The sequence below is a fragment of the Tribolium madens genome, unplaced genomic scaffold (assembly GCF_015345945.1).
Source record: "Tribolium madens isolate multiple individuals breed KSU strain unplaced genomic scaffold, Tmad_KSU_1.1 Scaffold_1;HRSCAF=32;Tcas5.2_LG8, whole genome shotgun sequence".
NCBI classification, from domain to species: Eukaryota; Metazoa; Arthropoda; class Insecta; order Coleoptera; family Tenebrionidae; genus Tribolium; species Tribolium madens.
This window is the reverse complement of record NW_025400984.1, coordinates 6,001,370-6,012,776: the sequence shown is the minus strand read 5'-3', so window position 1 is coordinate 6,012,776 and position 11,407 is coordinate 6,001,370. Positions and strand designations below refer to the sequence as shown.

General features: G+C 32.3%; 1 protein-coding gene across 1 annotated transcript in view; it reads left to right on the top strand.

The window, feature by feature from the left end:
* LOC123004032 (protein jim lovell) overlaps nt 1–11,407 on the top strand; it is a 59,100-nt gene that overhangs the window by 21,435 nt on the left and 26,258 nt on the right. The window lies entirely within an intron of this gene.

The window sequence follows — 11,407 nt, the reverse complement described above, 5'->3', positions numbered from 1 at the left end:
ATAAATTTGTACTTATGTACTGTACTTATTTAGCAAGTAAATAAAATTTTAAACATTATATTAAAAAACTTAAAAATATTAATTAAAAACTAAAAACTTATTAAATAATAGCATTGTCACAAACGTTGAACTAATTATTTTTATTAGCTAAGTAAAAAAAATTCTAAATTGCTTAAGATAACAATCATTGCATTTTCGACATGAATCACTTACTAATTTCAGTTTAGGATTATAATAGATGTTTCTGTCTTTATTTTTTTTTTCTTTATTTATTTGTTTTAATTTATATCATCAATGTTTCAATTGTTCTTTTTTTGATCTTATGTTTAAAAAAAATAACTTTATTGAAGTCAAAATCTTAATACAATAAAATTTCATTTAAACGACGATATATTAACACTAGATTATATTAAATAAAAAAAGAGAGAAAATAACATACTACATTATAACATACAGGGTGATTTTAAAACATATGAATAATGCAAATTGAGTTATTTTGACTTTTTCAGACCTGTACTATCTTACATTTTAAATTTTTTGCACAACTATTAAAATCATCTTGTATATTTGTAAATTAATATAGGAACATACTGCTACAACCTTAGAACAGTACCTAAAGGATGAGTTTAAAACTAAATTAAATTATGACTAATAAATTTTATACATTTGTCTGCAATTTATCATTAGAGATACTACACGTATTTTATATTTGCATTATGAGTCTAAGGCATCCTTATCATTAACTGCGAAATGAATATTTTGTAAACTAATTTAGGAACATGTTGCTAGAAATTTGGTATCTTAGAACAGTAAATGATGAGTTTGTCCACAATTTATTACAGAGATACTACACATATGTATTTTATATTACATATTTGAATTACGAGTCTAAACCTCCTTATCATTAATTGCGACATTAATTTTTGATTGTGATATGTTGTGTTTGGTAAAAGTTTGAATACAATCACAAGTTGATTTATAAAAAATCATGACTTCCACCTGAAAGGCTTTAATTTCGTCAACCCTTCAGCGCCCATTCACTATTGACTTTTTGTATTTTATAATCTCTCTGAAAATATTCGTCAAACAAGAAGAATCAACGCTTTGTTCTTGGTAATATTGGCTTGGTGTAATTTGTCTCCGAATTTGGCGAAGCCATAAAGAGTACAACACCGATACACGTACCGGTTGGCATATTTAACGAAAGACATCGTAGAGAAACAGCCTCCTCCTGTATGTGTGTAATGAAAGACTGCACGGGTGTAGAAAATTTCGTTTTCGCAAGGGGAACTTTAATTTCGTCTCAGGCTGACGTCACATTTCCATACGGGAGCGACGAGGACGGCGTCGAAGGGGCGCCGCTTCTCAGACAGAGACCGAGAATTACTAATTAAGAATCCGAAAGAAAGGGGCCGATGTTTAAAATGCGTGAGCCGAGAAAGTATATACGTATATATGAGACAAAGGAATAAGACTCCTTCAAGACGAGAATTGAGTTAGAAAATGGCGGATTGTACATTCGAAGCAACAATTTTCGATGTAATTAGACAGAGGGGGCGTCGAGGGACGCGTGGACGTGGTCAGTTCCACAATGGGTGAAAAATTGGCTATATGTGGGGGAATGGGGTCAGGGTGCGGATCGATAAGGGAAAAAACAGCGGTTTGATGGGGTGGAAATGCACTTTGTTTGCATAGGGGTCAAGGACTAGGGGGTGATTTTTCAACAAACGTCGGTTTATTTCGACCACAAAACATATCGTAAAGAAAGCTATAAAAGTTATTACATTTTCCTTGTAATTAACCTAGGGGTTCAAGCGCCGGTTTTAAAATAAATAACGTCTCTTAATAAACAAACCGCCAAAACATATGTAAATGATCGTGACCAGTTGGCACATTCCTGCAAAATAAAATGGGATGGTATGTGTGGTGGCGGCGGTTGGGGGCTGGTTCATTTCATTTTGCCCTCTCCTTACTGTTTTTACTCCGACACACACTGACTACAATCAGTCTTCTTCATCCCGCCGCCACTCCGCGCGCCCTCATCAGCACCAACCCCTTCGGTACACTCAAGAAAGAAGAGCCTCAATTATTTATCTTTCTGTTTTAAGGAGCGAAACTGATTTCTTAAAAGAAATTGTTGTTTTTACATTTATTCTAACAGCTCTTATTTTATTAAACGAACTACCTATAATTCTGTTTATTCTCACAATGGTATAATTTGAAATACTCACTTTGAATACCAAAAATTACGAATGAAAGATAAAAAAATTGTTTTAGTACCTACTAATGGTAGGAACTTAATAAAAAGCTTGTTTTGAATATTTTGTAGTCTTATTTTGTTTTTTTTTTATTTTACTAAACTATGTAGTATAAAAAAATACAAAAATAAAGAACACCATACAAAACAAGTTAAATAAAGTTCTGATCAATGACTAATAACCTTTCAATAAAATCTTCCAGCATTTTTTTTTAAATTGATGATTGGTTACTTTATTTTAAAGAAGCCTCAATACAATAATTCTCTAACATTATTTGATAGTAATAAATATTAACTAGTTTTAAATTCAGCCAGTAATTTTAACTATTTGACAGTTCTTTTTATTGTTACTGCCCTAAAAGACATATAACAAAAAATACATTTTTATTATTTTTAAAGATATGACAATATTTTTTAAAACAAAGTTGCACATTTTATTGACATCTATTTTTATGTAGCTTGAGCGTTTATCCTAAAAAATTGCTCACAATTGTTTATTAATTTTGATCAAAAAAGTATTATTATTCATAAATAAAGAAGTTAGAACTAGAGGTGTTTTTTATTACCCAGTCTGTTTTGTAATTGAAAGTTTATCTGAAATTCAACTTTTTTATTTATTAAAAAAAAGTAAAAAATCTAATTGATAAATATTTATTTTTAGTCTTTGCTTTTCTATTTTTTTTACAGAAACATCCTGTTTTCTATATCTCTATTATAGTTTGGCAGTTTTGATTTTTGTTTTCTTAATAGCATTTAGATATGTATGTAATATGTAGCAAGTATTTTTTGTTTTTCATTTTGTACCCGGCGCATCCACCAAATTTTTTAAAAAAATTGTAAGTTTAATTAAATTAAATTAATTACTCTAAAATTCTGTAATAAAACATTTTTACAGAAAACAAAGCAAAACAGTTGAGTAAAGATTTAGCTAAATGAAAATAGCAATTAAAGCTTTATCAGTACTGAAATGTCTAAAATTAGAGCTAATTGTAATAAGTACAAGGCGTTTGAAATTGAAATTTACTATATTTACTGTGAAAGAAAACTCATACGCTATATAAAATAAAGATTTACGTTATGAAAGGAAATAATTCATTTTATATTATTTGTTTGAGAACTGCTGCTTTGATTGCAACAATGGACATTAGTACCTTGTGTTTCACTTAATAATAATAATTACGACAACTATTTAATTACTGTAATATTTGCGATCCATGTCTATACATTTGGAAAAAAATTAAGAAGCAAATCAAATCTATTGTAAACCATTTTCTTCGAATTTTGATACAAACTCCTGCAAAAACAAATCAAATGATAAAAGTGTCAAAACAATGAAGTGACTTTAATTCTTTAATTTCTCTTTAATTGTCATATATACGATTTTTTTATTTATTGCAACAATACAATTTTATCTTAACAAGGAAATAATTCCAGTAACCTTCAAACCGTTTATCGATATTTTAGGGTAAAATAACATTCTTAATAATAACAATTATTTGAGTTTTTTTCTTGGTTACAGTATTTCTGTACTCTTCTATTACTTGGTCAATTCAACTCCAAGACCGTAAACACTTTGTATGATAGAAACTCCAGGAAACTACATTTAGATTAATTAATTATAAAATATCACATATATGTGTGCAAATTGTGACGGAATTAAATAAAATTTAGCTCGTACAATCAGTCTTCTTTATTCCGCCCTTCTCTCGCCCGTCCCTCATCAGCATCAACCCCTTTGGTACACTCAAGAAAGAAGATTCTCAATTATTAATCGAAAGGAATTTTTAATCGATCCGTTCTTCCGCCAACCCTCTCCCCCATACACGGACACGTGACCGATAATTACGCGTAAACACGGCCGGCAAAAAACAGCATCTTGGGGGAGGGATGGAGATTCGCAGGCGGCGGTGAGCGTCTTGCCCCCCCTCATACGCGACTTGATAATTAACAAAAAAATCGTTATCGCGGACGGCCGTGCCGTGATGCATAAACGGAGGATCTCCCCCTCTCCCGGCCCCTCCCGCTCCCCCCTCTCACGAAACGTCACACACGCTGCTGCTCCCAGAGCCGTCTTGATTGTCATTATAAGGGAGTTTTAATAAGGGAAGTATTGATGTTCGTTTTTAATGCACGTATTCTTATTCTTAGCGCAAGTCGCGCCCCTCCAGAGGGGCGAGTTTTCTTTCTCCCCTTTCTCCACATACGCTCCCAGGCCGCTTGATTGTCATTAAGGGGGAGGGAGGTTTAATAAGAAAGTATTGATGTTTTACGTTTTTAATTTATGCATGTATTCGCGGGATTCACCCTCGACGTCTTATCTTTTTTCGACGTTAGGGAATGATTAACTTCTTCTACCCTAATTGGCTACTCATACGTGACGATGGATTTTACCAATAAAAAACTTTTCAAACAAAGAAATAAAAATTTTTAATGGCGTTGGAACTGAATTGTGATCTTCCGAATGTAATAAGGAAAGTTTAATTAATAGTGAATTTAAACTAGGGACTAAAAACGAAATAAAAATGGCAAATAATTAATTAATAAGAGACGAGCGTCTCGTAAACATGTCCGAGGATGAAAACGATGCTAGTTATTAATAAACAATGCTTCCTATTATATTGTTTTCTGTACACTATACTAAATTAGTACCTAACTCAATAACTTGGAAAATTTGTTCGATTTTTACAACCGGCGACCAACCAACTTAAAATATTTACATTATAATATATTTACCAAAAAATAGTAATTTTGTAGTGTTTTTAAAAAAAAACTGACATAAAACTTAAAAATAGGATTGAAACATATTGAAAACAGAAAATTCAATAAACAAAAAATCATATAATGCAACAAAGAAAACATAGAAGGTACACGTCCTAAATATATCATATTTACGATTAGAATAAAATATTCTAAAATAAAGTTAATTAAAAGGTTTTCGATTTTAGGTAGGTATATATATAAGATGTTCTTTATATAGTTCATTCAAATAAACATTATATAATATTTTCTTAATGTTTAAAAAGGCAAGATTATATTCTTTATATTGTTTTCTTTAGAAAAATGGGTTACTTTTTTATAATTAACGGCTTTTGTTAAACAAGGATAGAATAACATCAAATTTTAATAGATAATTAGACTTATAAATTAACAGAGCATTGAAAATGATTAATTTTTTTTGGAATTATTTTACATTAATTTTTTTAGCACAGTTTTATACTTTTCCCGAATGAAAAAAAGTGGTAACGACAAAATATGAATGACAATCGGCTACCCAGTATTACGTTTCGCAGGAATTCAATATTCAATTTTCAACTGTTGCGACATGATAAAATCATTTAATTACAATTTCACGCACTTTTTTGACAATTCAAAACAAATTTGTTTCCTCGAAACGTTGAAGCAAATCCTAGTCAAACTATCAAAGAATCTTTTCTTTATCCAATCCCATAAACTGCGCAATAAAATAATTGCTATCTTAAACGGACTGTACAAGTTTAAAGACTATAAAGTCATAAAATTTGTTTTACGTCAAAGATACAATCAAAAACGATATTGTAACTGGCTCGGTAACTGACCACCTGTAGTGCTCCGCTCTGTTCAAATATTCTCAACTCATATACACAGGGACAATAAAAACGTCCAAGGAAATAATCGATATCTTAATAATTAAAAATAAATAAAAAAAAGAAAAGCGACCCTTCTTTAGCGCCAGCTCGATTTTATAAGAAAAAGGATTTTGATCCCTTGACCGGAATTAATTCGGAAATCACCGAGATTCACTTTAATTAATTTAATTTAATTGAGGAAATTTGAAAAAGGGGATCGAAGTCGGGGGCTAATGGCAAATAATTTGTGAGAAAAATCTTTTTATATCAAGTGACGCATCTCCATCTGCAAAGTTGCCACATTCATTTTCTTCTAAGACTAAGACAAAAAAAATAATTAGCACGGCTCATTGTAAAGAGTCCTGAATTATTTAGTATACGTAGTACATGAAGGATGCTTCTGGCTGAATTCTTTATAGCGAGCTCCAGAAAAGTTGGCTCGATTGAACACTTAATTAACTCCCATAAGAAAAATTCCCCTCTATATTCTCAAATAGCGTGTATCGGCGAAATAACTATCGTCATTATCATTACGTTTGTATGAAACTCGCCTCAACAACGCGAAAAAATTCAAGTAGTCGCCCTTGTGTGTCTTAATCCCTCCATATGAAGGGGTTGTGAAAACATTCGTGCTTTCTCGGCGCGTTTTTAATCAATACAAGATTGCATTTAAATAAAATAGCTTAGCGGCTGTGCGAATTCTTCGGTTCGTCGTCGGGCTCCAACAAGAAGAAATAGCCAATGGCGGGAAAATCGACCGTCTATTTATGCATATATGTAAAAAGGGGCTTGTTGCTGCTGTGTTTCTTCACGCAACATCGAGTACTGCATATGTATGTGGAAATATGGAGAGTACAGTCGCACGTTCGGACAGTTTTGTATTCAAAAATTTGACAGCGCATGTGGCGTAAAGTTTGTATTTAAATGGCGCATCTGCTAAGGATTTGTGCTTCGAATGGCGCTTGTTGACAATACAGATTGTTTTATTGCACACACTGATCATGGCCACATTTCACACGACCCAATAAGTGGTAAAATCCGTCTATTTTTGCTTGAATTTTACGGTTTTGATTTATCAGTTAGTTAGTTAGTTAGTTTATGAAGAATTTAATGAGAACTATTGTTATCAAAAGGACCAGCCGTTGAAGCAACCTCGAAAGAAAGAAACCTTTACAATTGAGGGGGTTTCTTTATCACTTAAGGCCCAAAAAAATAATTGCTTCTATTGCACTATAAAATTCAAGTAAATTTAAGTGTGGTTACTCAGCTGGTAATATTAAAGTATTCTACAGTGTTTTATTTTTTTAAATAATTTGCAAGATTATTTTTAAAAGAATTAAAAAAGAAATACAAAATAAAAAAACTTGTCCTTAGTTGCACAAAATCTCACAGTCTAGTCATTACATTTTTTAATAGTCAAAAGGCGCTGAAATTATTTAAAATCAGAGACCTTGAAGCACTTATTCTTTGAAATAACTCGTGCTGCGCCACTCATTTTTTAAACTTGAATTCGTGCTTTACGTCTGGTCTTATATAACTAGTTTTTTAATATACTATTGTCGTCTTATCAGTTTCTTATAACTGTTGTGTCTTGTTTCACTTATTGTAGAAATATATTTGTTCTTGTTTAAGTCATCTTCAGTTTTTGCCTTTCGAAATAACTTTAATCAAAATTTTACTACAAGACTTTACTTATAGAGATATATTCTTGCGTAGAATGTTTTAGAATTAAGTACGATATTTGATACAATATTGGTTTTTAATTAATCACTTTTAGAAATTATTTAAAAAATTAAAAATCTCATGTTTTCTTGCTCAATTTTCTATAAATGAATTTCTTCACCAGTTTTTATGTCAGTGTTTGGTATTTGCACTCGTAGTTTTCTTCATTCTCACTAAAATCGCTGTTGCATAGCTCACTCTCCTTGACTCCAATTCGATCCAAAGTCGAAGTATGATGAATTTACCTACCCATCAATTATCGCACCACTTTGCTGCACCCTCCCGAAGGCGCCTCCGCGTAATTCGGGTGGTGGTGCCAATTAAATGTCCGAAAAAAGCGTGAATCCCACAATTAGTATTCAAGAAAATCCAACGTTTAACGTCCGTGTTGGTCATAAATCAGTCGGGCGATCGAGTGGCGAGGAGCACACGGTGTAATACCAACCTTACATGGAGCAAGTATCTCAGGTCTCCACGGTTGGCTAACCTGCAACGTGCTTACAAATTGTGTCCGCTCGCTTTATGCATACATGAACTATTGTTTATTATTTTTTCGTCCTTCCTCTCCTCTCCAACGTCCAAAAACGTTTTCCTTCTCTCCGACTCCAATATGAATTATCGCCGTATACTTAGCTCATATCCCGTGGAAACTCCCAGTATCTATAATCAGAATGCCTTGTAATCAGTAAGATGTCTTATTAACGACGATTCGTGATCGATGATTTTTTTAAATACGACGAACGAGTTTAAATTACACGCAGAGGAAGTGGGAACGACAAACACATATCGCAATTATGGCGATATGTGAAAGGCAAACGGGATGGATTCACATCATTTGTACAACATATGCTTAAAGCGTTACAACCAATCAAAATATCAATTATGGCAATTATTGATCTCGAATCAATAGCTCGATTTAGCAACTGTTGAAATTACAATACTTACGCTATTAAACATATACGGAAAGACTCTTTGTACAATGTAAAACTGTTGACAAAAATTAAAAATCCATCGTATGTTGCAGCTTAATAAAGCTATTAAAGTACTCATTTCAGCATCTAATCATTTTTTTTTCAAGGATGGTAGCGGCGTCAATGACCGCAAACGTCAAGACAACACAACATTTTTTTAAAATCAAAAAAATATTTTAAATTCTTTAAATTTTTAACTCTATTTAAATTTCCGCTTTGCTTTGCAACAAAGGTGTACGTTTCTACACGTTTTTTCTTCTTTCTTGATGCAAACAGAACACGAGAGCAACACATCTCGTATTTTTCGGAAATCTCGTCTTTCATCTATGTTATGACTTAACATCTGCGATAACAGCACAAAGAGGCTAAAATAAGCGAGTAAATGGTGACGTTAAACCCTGGAAATCAAGTGCCGTATGTCGACACAATATACACACTCATCGGCGTGCTTAGGAAAAGCCGGAGAGATGTTTCCACATACACGACGAGCTTTTGTCGCGCTGCTCATCTCGATTATGACGATAATGGTGATGATTACGGCTTAAATACGCAACGTCAACTAATCAATTACGCACATATACGAAAATTAATTCGTTTATTAGCTCTTGAAACAGGGAAATATGAGTCCATTTATAAGCAAAAATAATTTTTTTCAAAATTATCGACATTTTCGTTGTGGTCGACGTTTTAATTCGTTGGCATTTTGATTTCCAACCTTTTTGTCGACATTTATGTTTAATAGATTTGACATTCATGGCTTTAAACACTCATCGTTTACTTAATTTATATAAAATACAAAAACATGGTTTAAATGAAATTACAAAGTAATGAATGTACCTAATACTTTTTGGAAAATACTCGTATTGCAACAAATCCGGACACAGAAGTTAATTAAAGAAATTTTTTTAAAGATAAGTGGTGCAACATTTGTAATTAATACGAGTATCTAGTAATACAATTGATCTTTATTAGTGTTATTACCTTGGGTTGTTTATTATGGGTGTGCATTCGTATGTAAATAAAACAAAAATATTGAAATCTCAAGTAATATATTTTGAAATTTGTAACTTTCACTTATTTTAAGAACAATGATTGTTATTGTTAGTGCATGTATTAGCAAATATCTTATTTTATTGTTGTAATTGCTCCACCTTAATAACATTAAAATAAATAAAATTTTCACTTTAATCCTTATCACAAAATTTAAAATCTAACTATTATTAAATTTATATTAGCAGAAAAATTAAGTTTTTAAAATCTTACCTAAAAGGTGAAACAAATTCTAGATTAAATCTAGATGGATTAAAGTTTATTTTTTTTAATTAACTATTTTGTTTCACTCAGTTTAAACCCAACTGTTCACGACTTAAGGAATTACTGAATTATTTTGAAATGATTCTTTCATGTTCATGTTTATGTTGAAAAAGTATTATTTTATTGCAAGGTATACTTAAATTTCTCGTCAGTTTTCTTTCCTCACGATATGTGAGTTTGTTCGTCGTCCGGACACCCTCCTCTGCATTCCATTCGCGATAACTTTTGTTTTGGTAACCTGATGATTTTGAGGGAGTCGTGGGACCAGTCCTTGTCGGATTTTGGCATTCTGGCATCAAAAGCAGCATCTAATTACGCGTCAAAGCCTCCCGGTCAAAATAAGTATCATCACCGCGGGCCCCGCCATGGGAAAGTCTTTCTCGTTATTTTCGGTGTACAATGCTACAATATCGCATCCATAAACCAACGCAATTCACATGAACACCTCCGTAATTACACGCAGAGTAGATCTCGGCAAGTAACACAAAGTGCCAGTTACGTTACGCTACCTGTAATTATCCATTAAAAGTACAAATAGTTAGTTAACCTTAGATTTAACGGACATGTAGGCATCACATGATGCAGGCGGTCTTGCACCATTAGAATCTTCAGCTTCACGCTCTATTTGGCCGGTTTTGTCCGCAAGAGTCGATGACTTTCTAATAAGGCACGCAAAGAGATTAATTAAAATAGGATTATGATAATTCGGCGGAAAAATTCATCGATTATCACATAAGCGGAACTCTTGGGCCTTCCTGAAGAAAACGGAACGGGCATGCACGAGGTGCCAGTCGAAACCTAGCACGGGCCATGATAATTGCATGCTTTAAACAAATTTAGTCGGCAGGTTAATTTGTATGAGACGTAAACGGATCCACTCATCTGACTATTGTTAAACCGCAACGGTTCTGTCTCTCTCCGGAGTGATACAGTAGTAAGAACAGGAAGAGGATAGCTGCGAGTTTCTTGATGCCGAGTAATTTACTGCAACCGATCCAAACTCAATGTTTCAACTGATGATGGCGATAACGGGGTGCATATGGGCAAAGTGCATCGAAATTTTACATCGTTCGAGGAAATAGAAACAACCCATTGATTGATTCGTTGTACAAAGACAATAATGCCTTTGATGAAATTGATGACAATACTAAAGTAATAAGAAAATAAATATTTTTTAAATGAAATTAAAGTTTTTAAATTAATTGGCTTTGTGTTTTTTTATTTATTTAAGAGCAATTGAATTAAATTTTCAAAAAATGTTTTGATTAACAACTCTTAATAAGTGAATTAGTCATTACGCTGGCTCTATTATTTGACCAAATCTTTCGATCTATTGAAATTTATTTCAGCTTTTCTAAATGAAAATGAGATTATAAAAACAGCCACAATTTGCAAAAATTAATTTATTTTGTACTGAATGTAAAAGATCGTCTAGTATATAAAGTGGATTTTTATCTACCTTTAATATTCAAAACCAATAAGACGACCATCAGAAGACACAAGAAATTTTATTATATTATGGTTATAATAGTAACGAT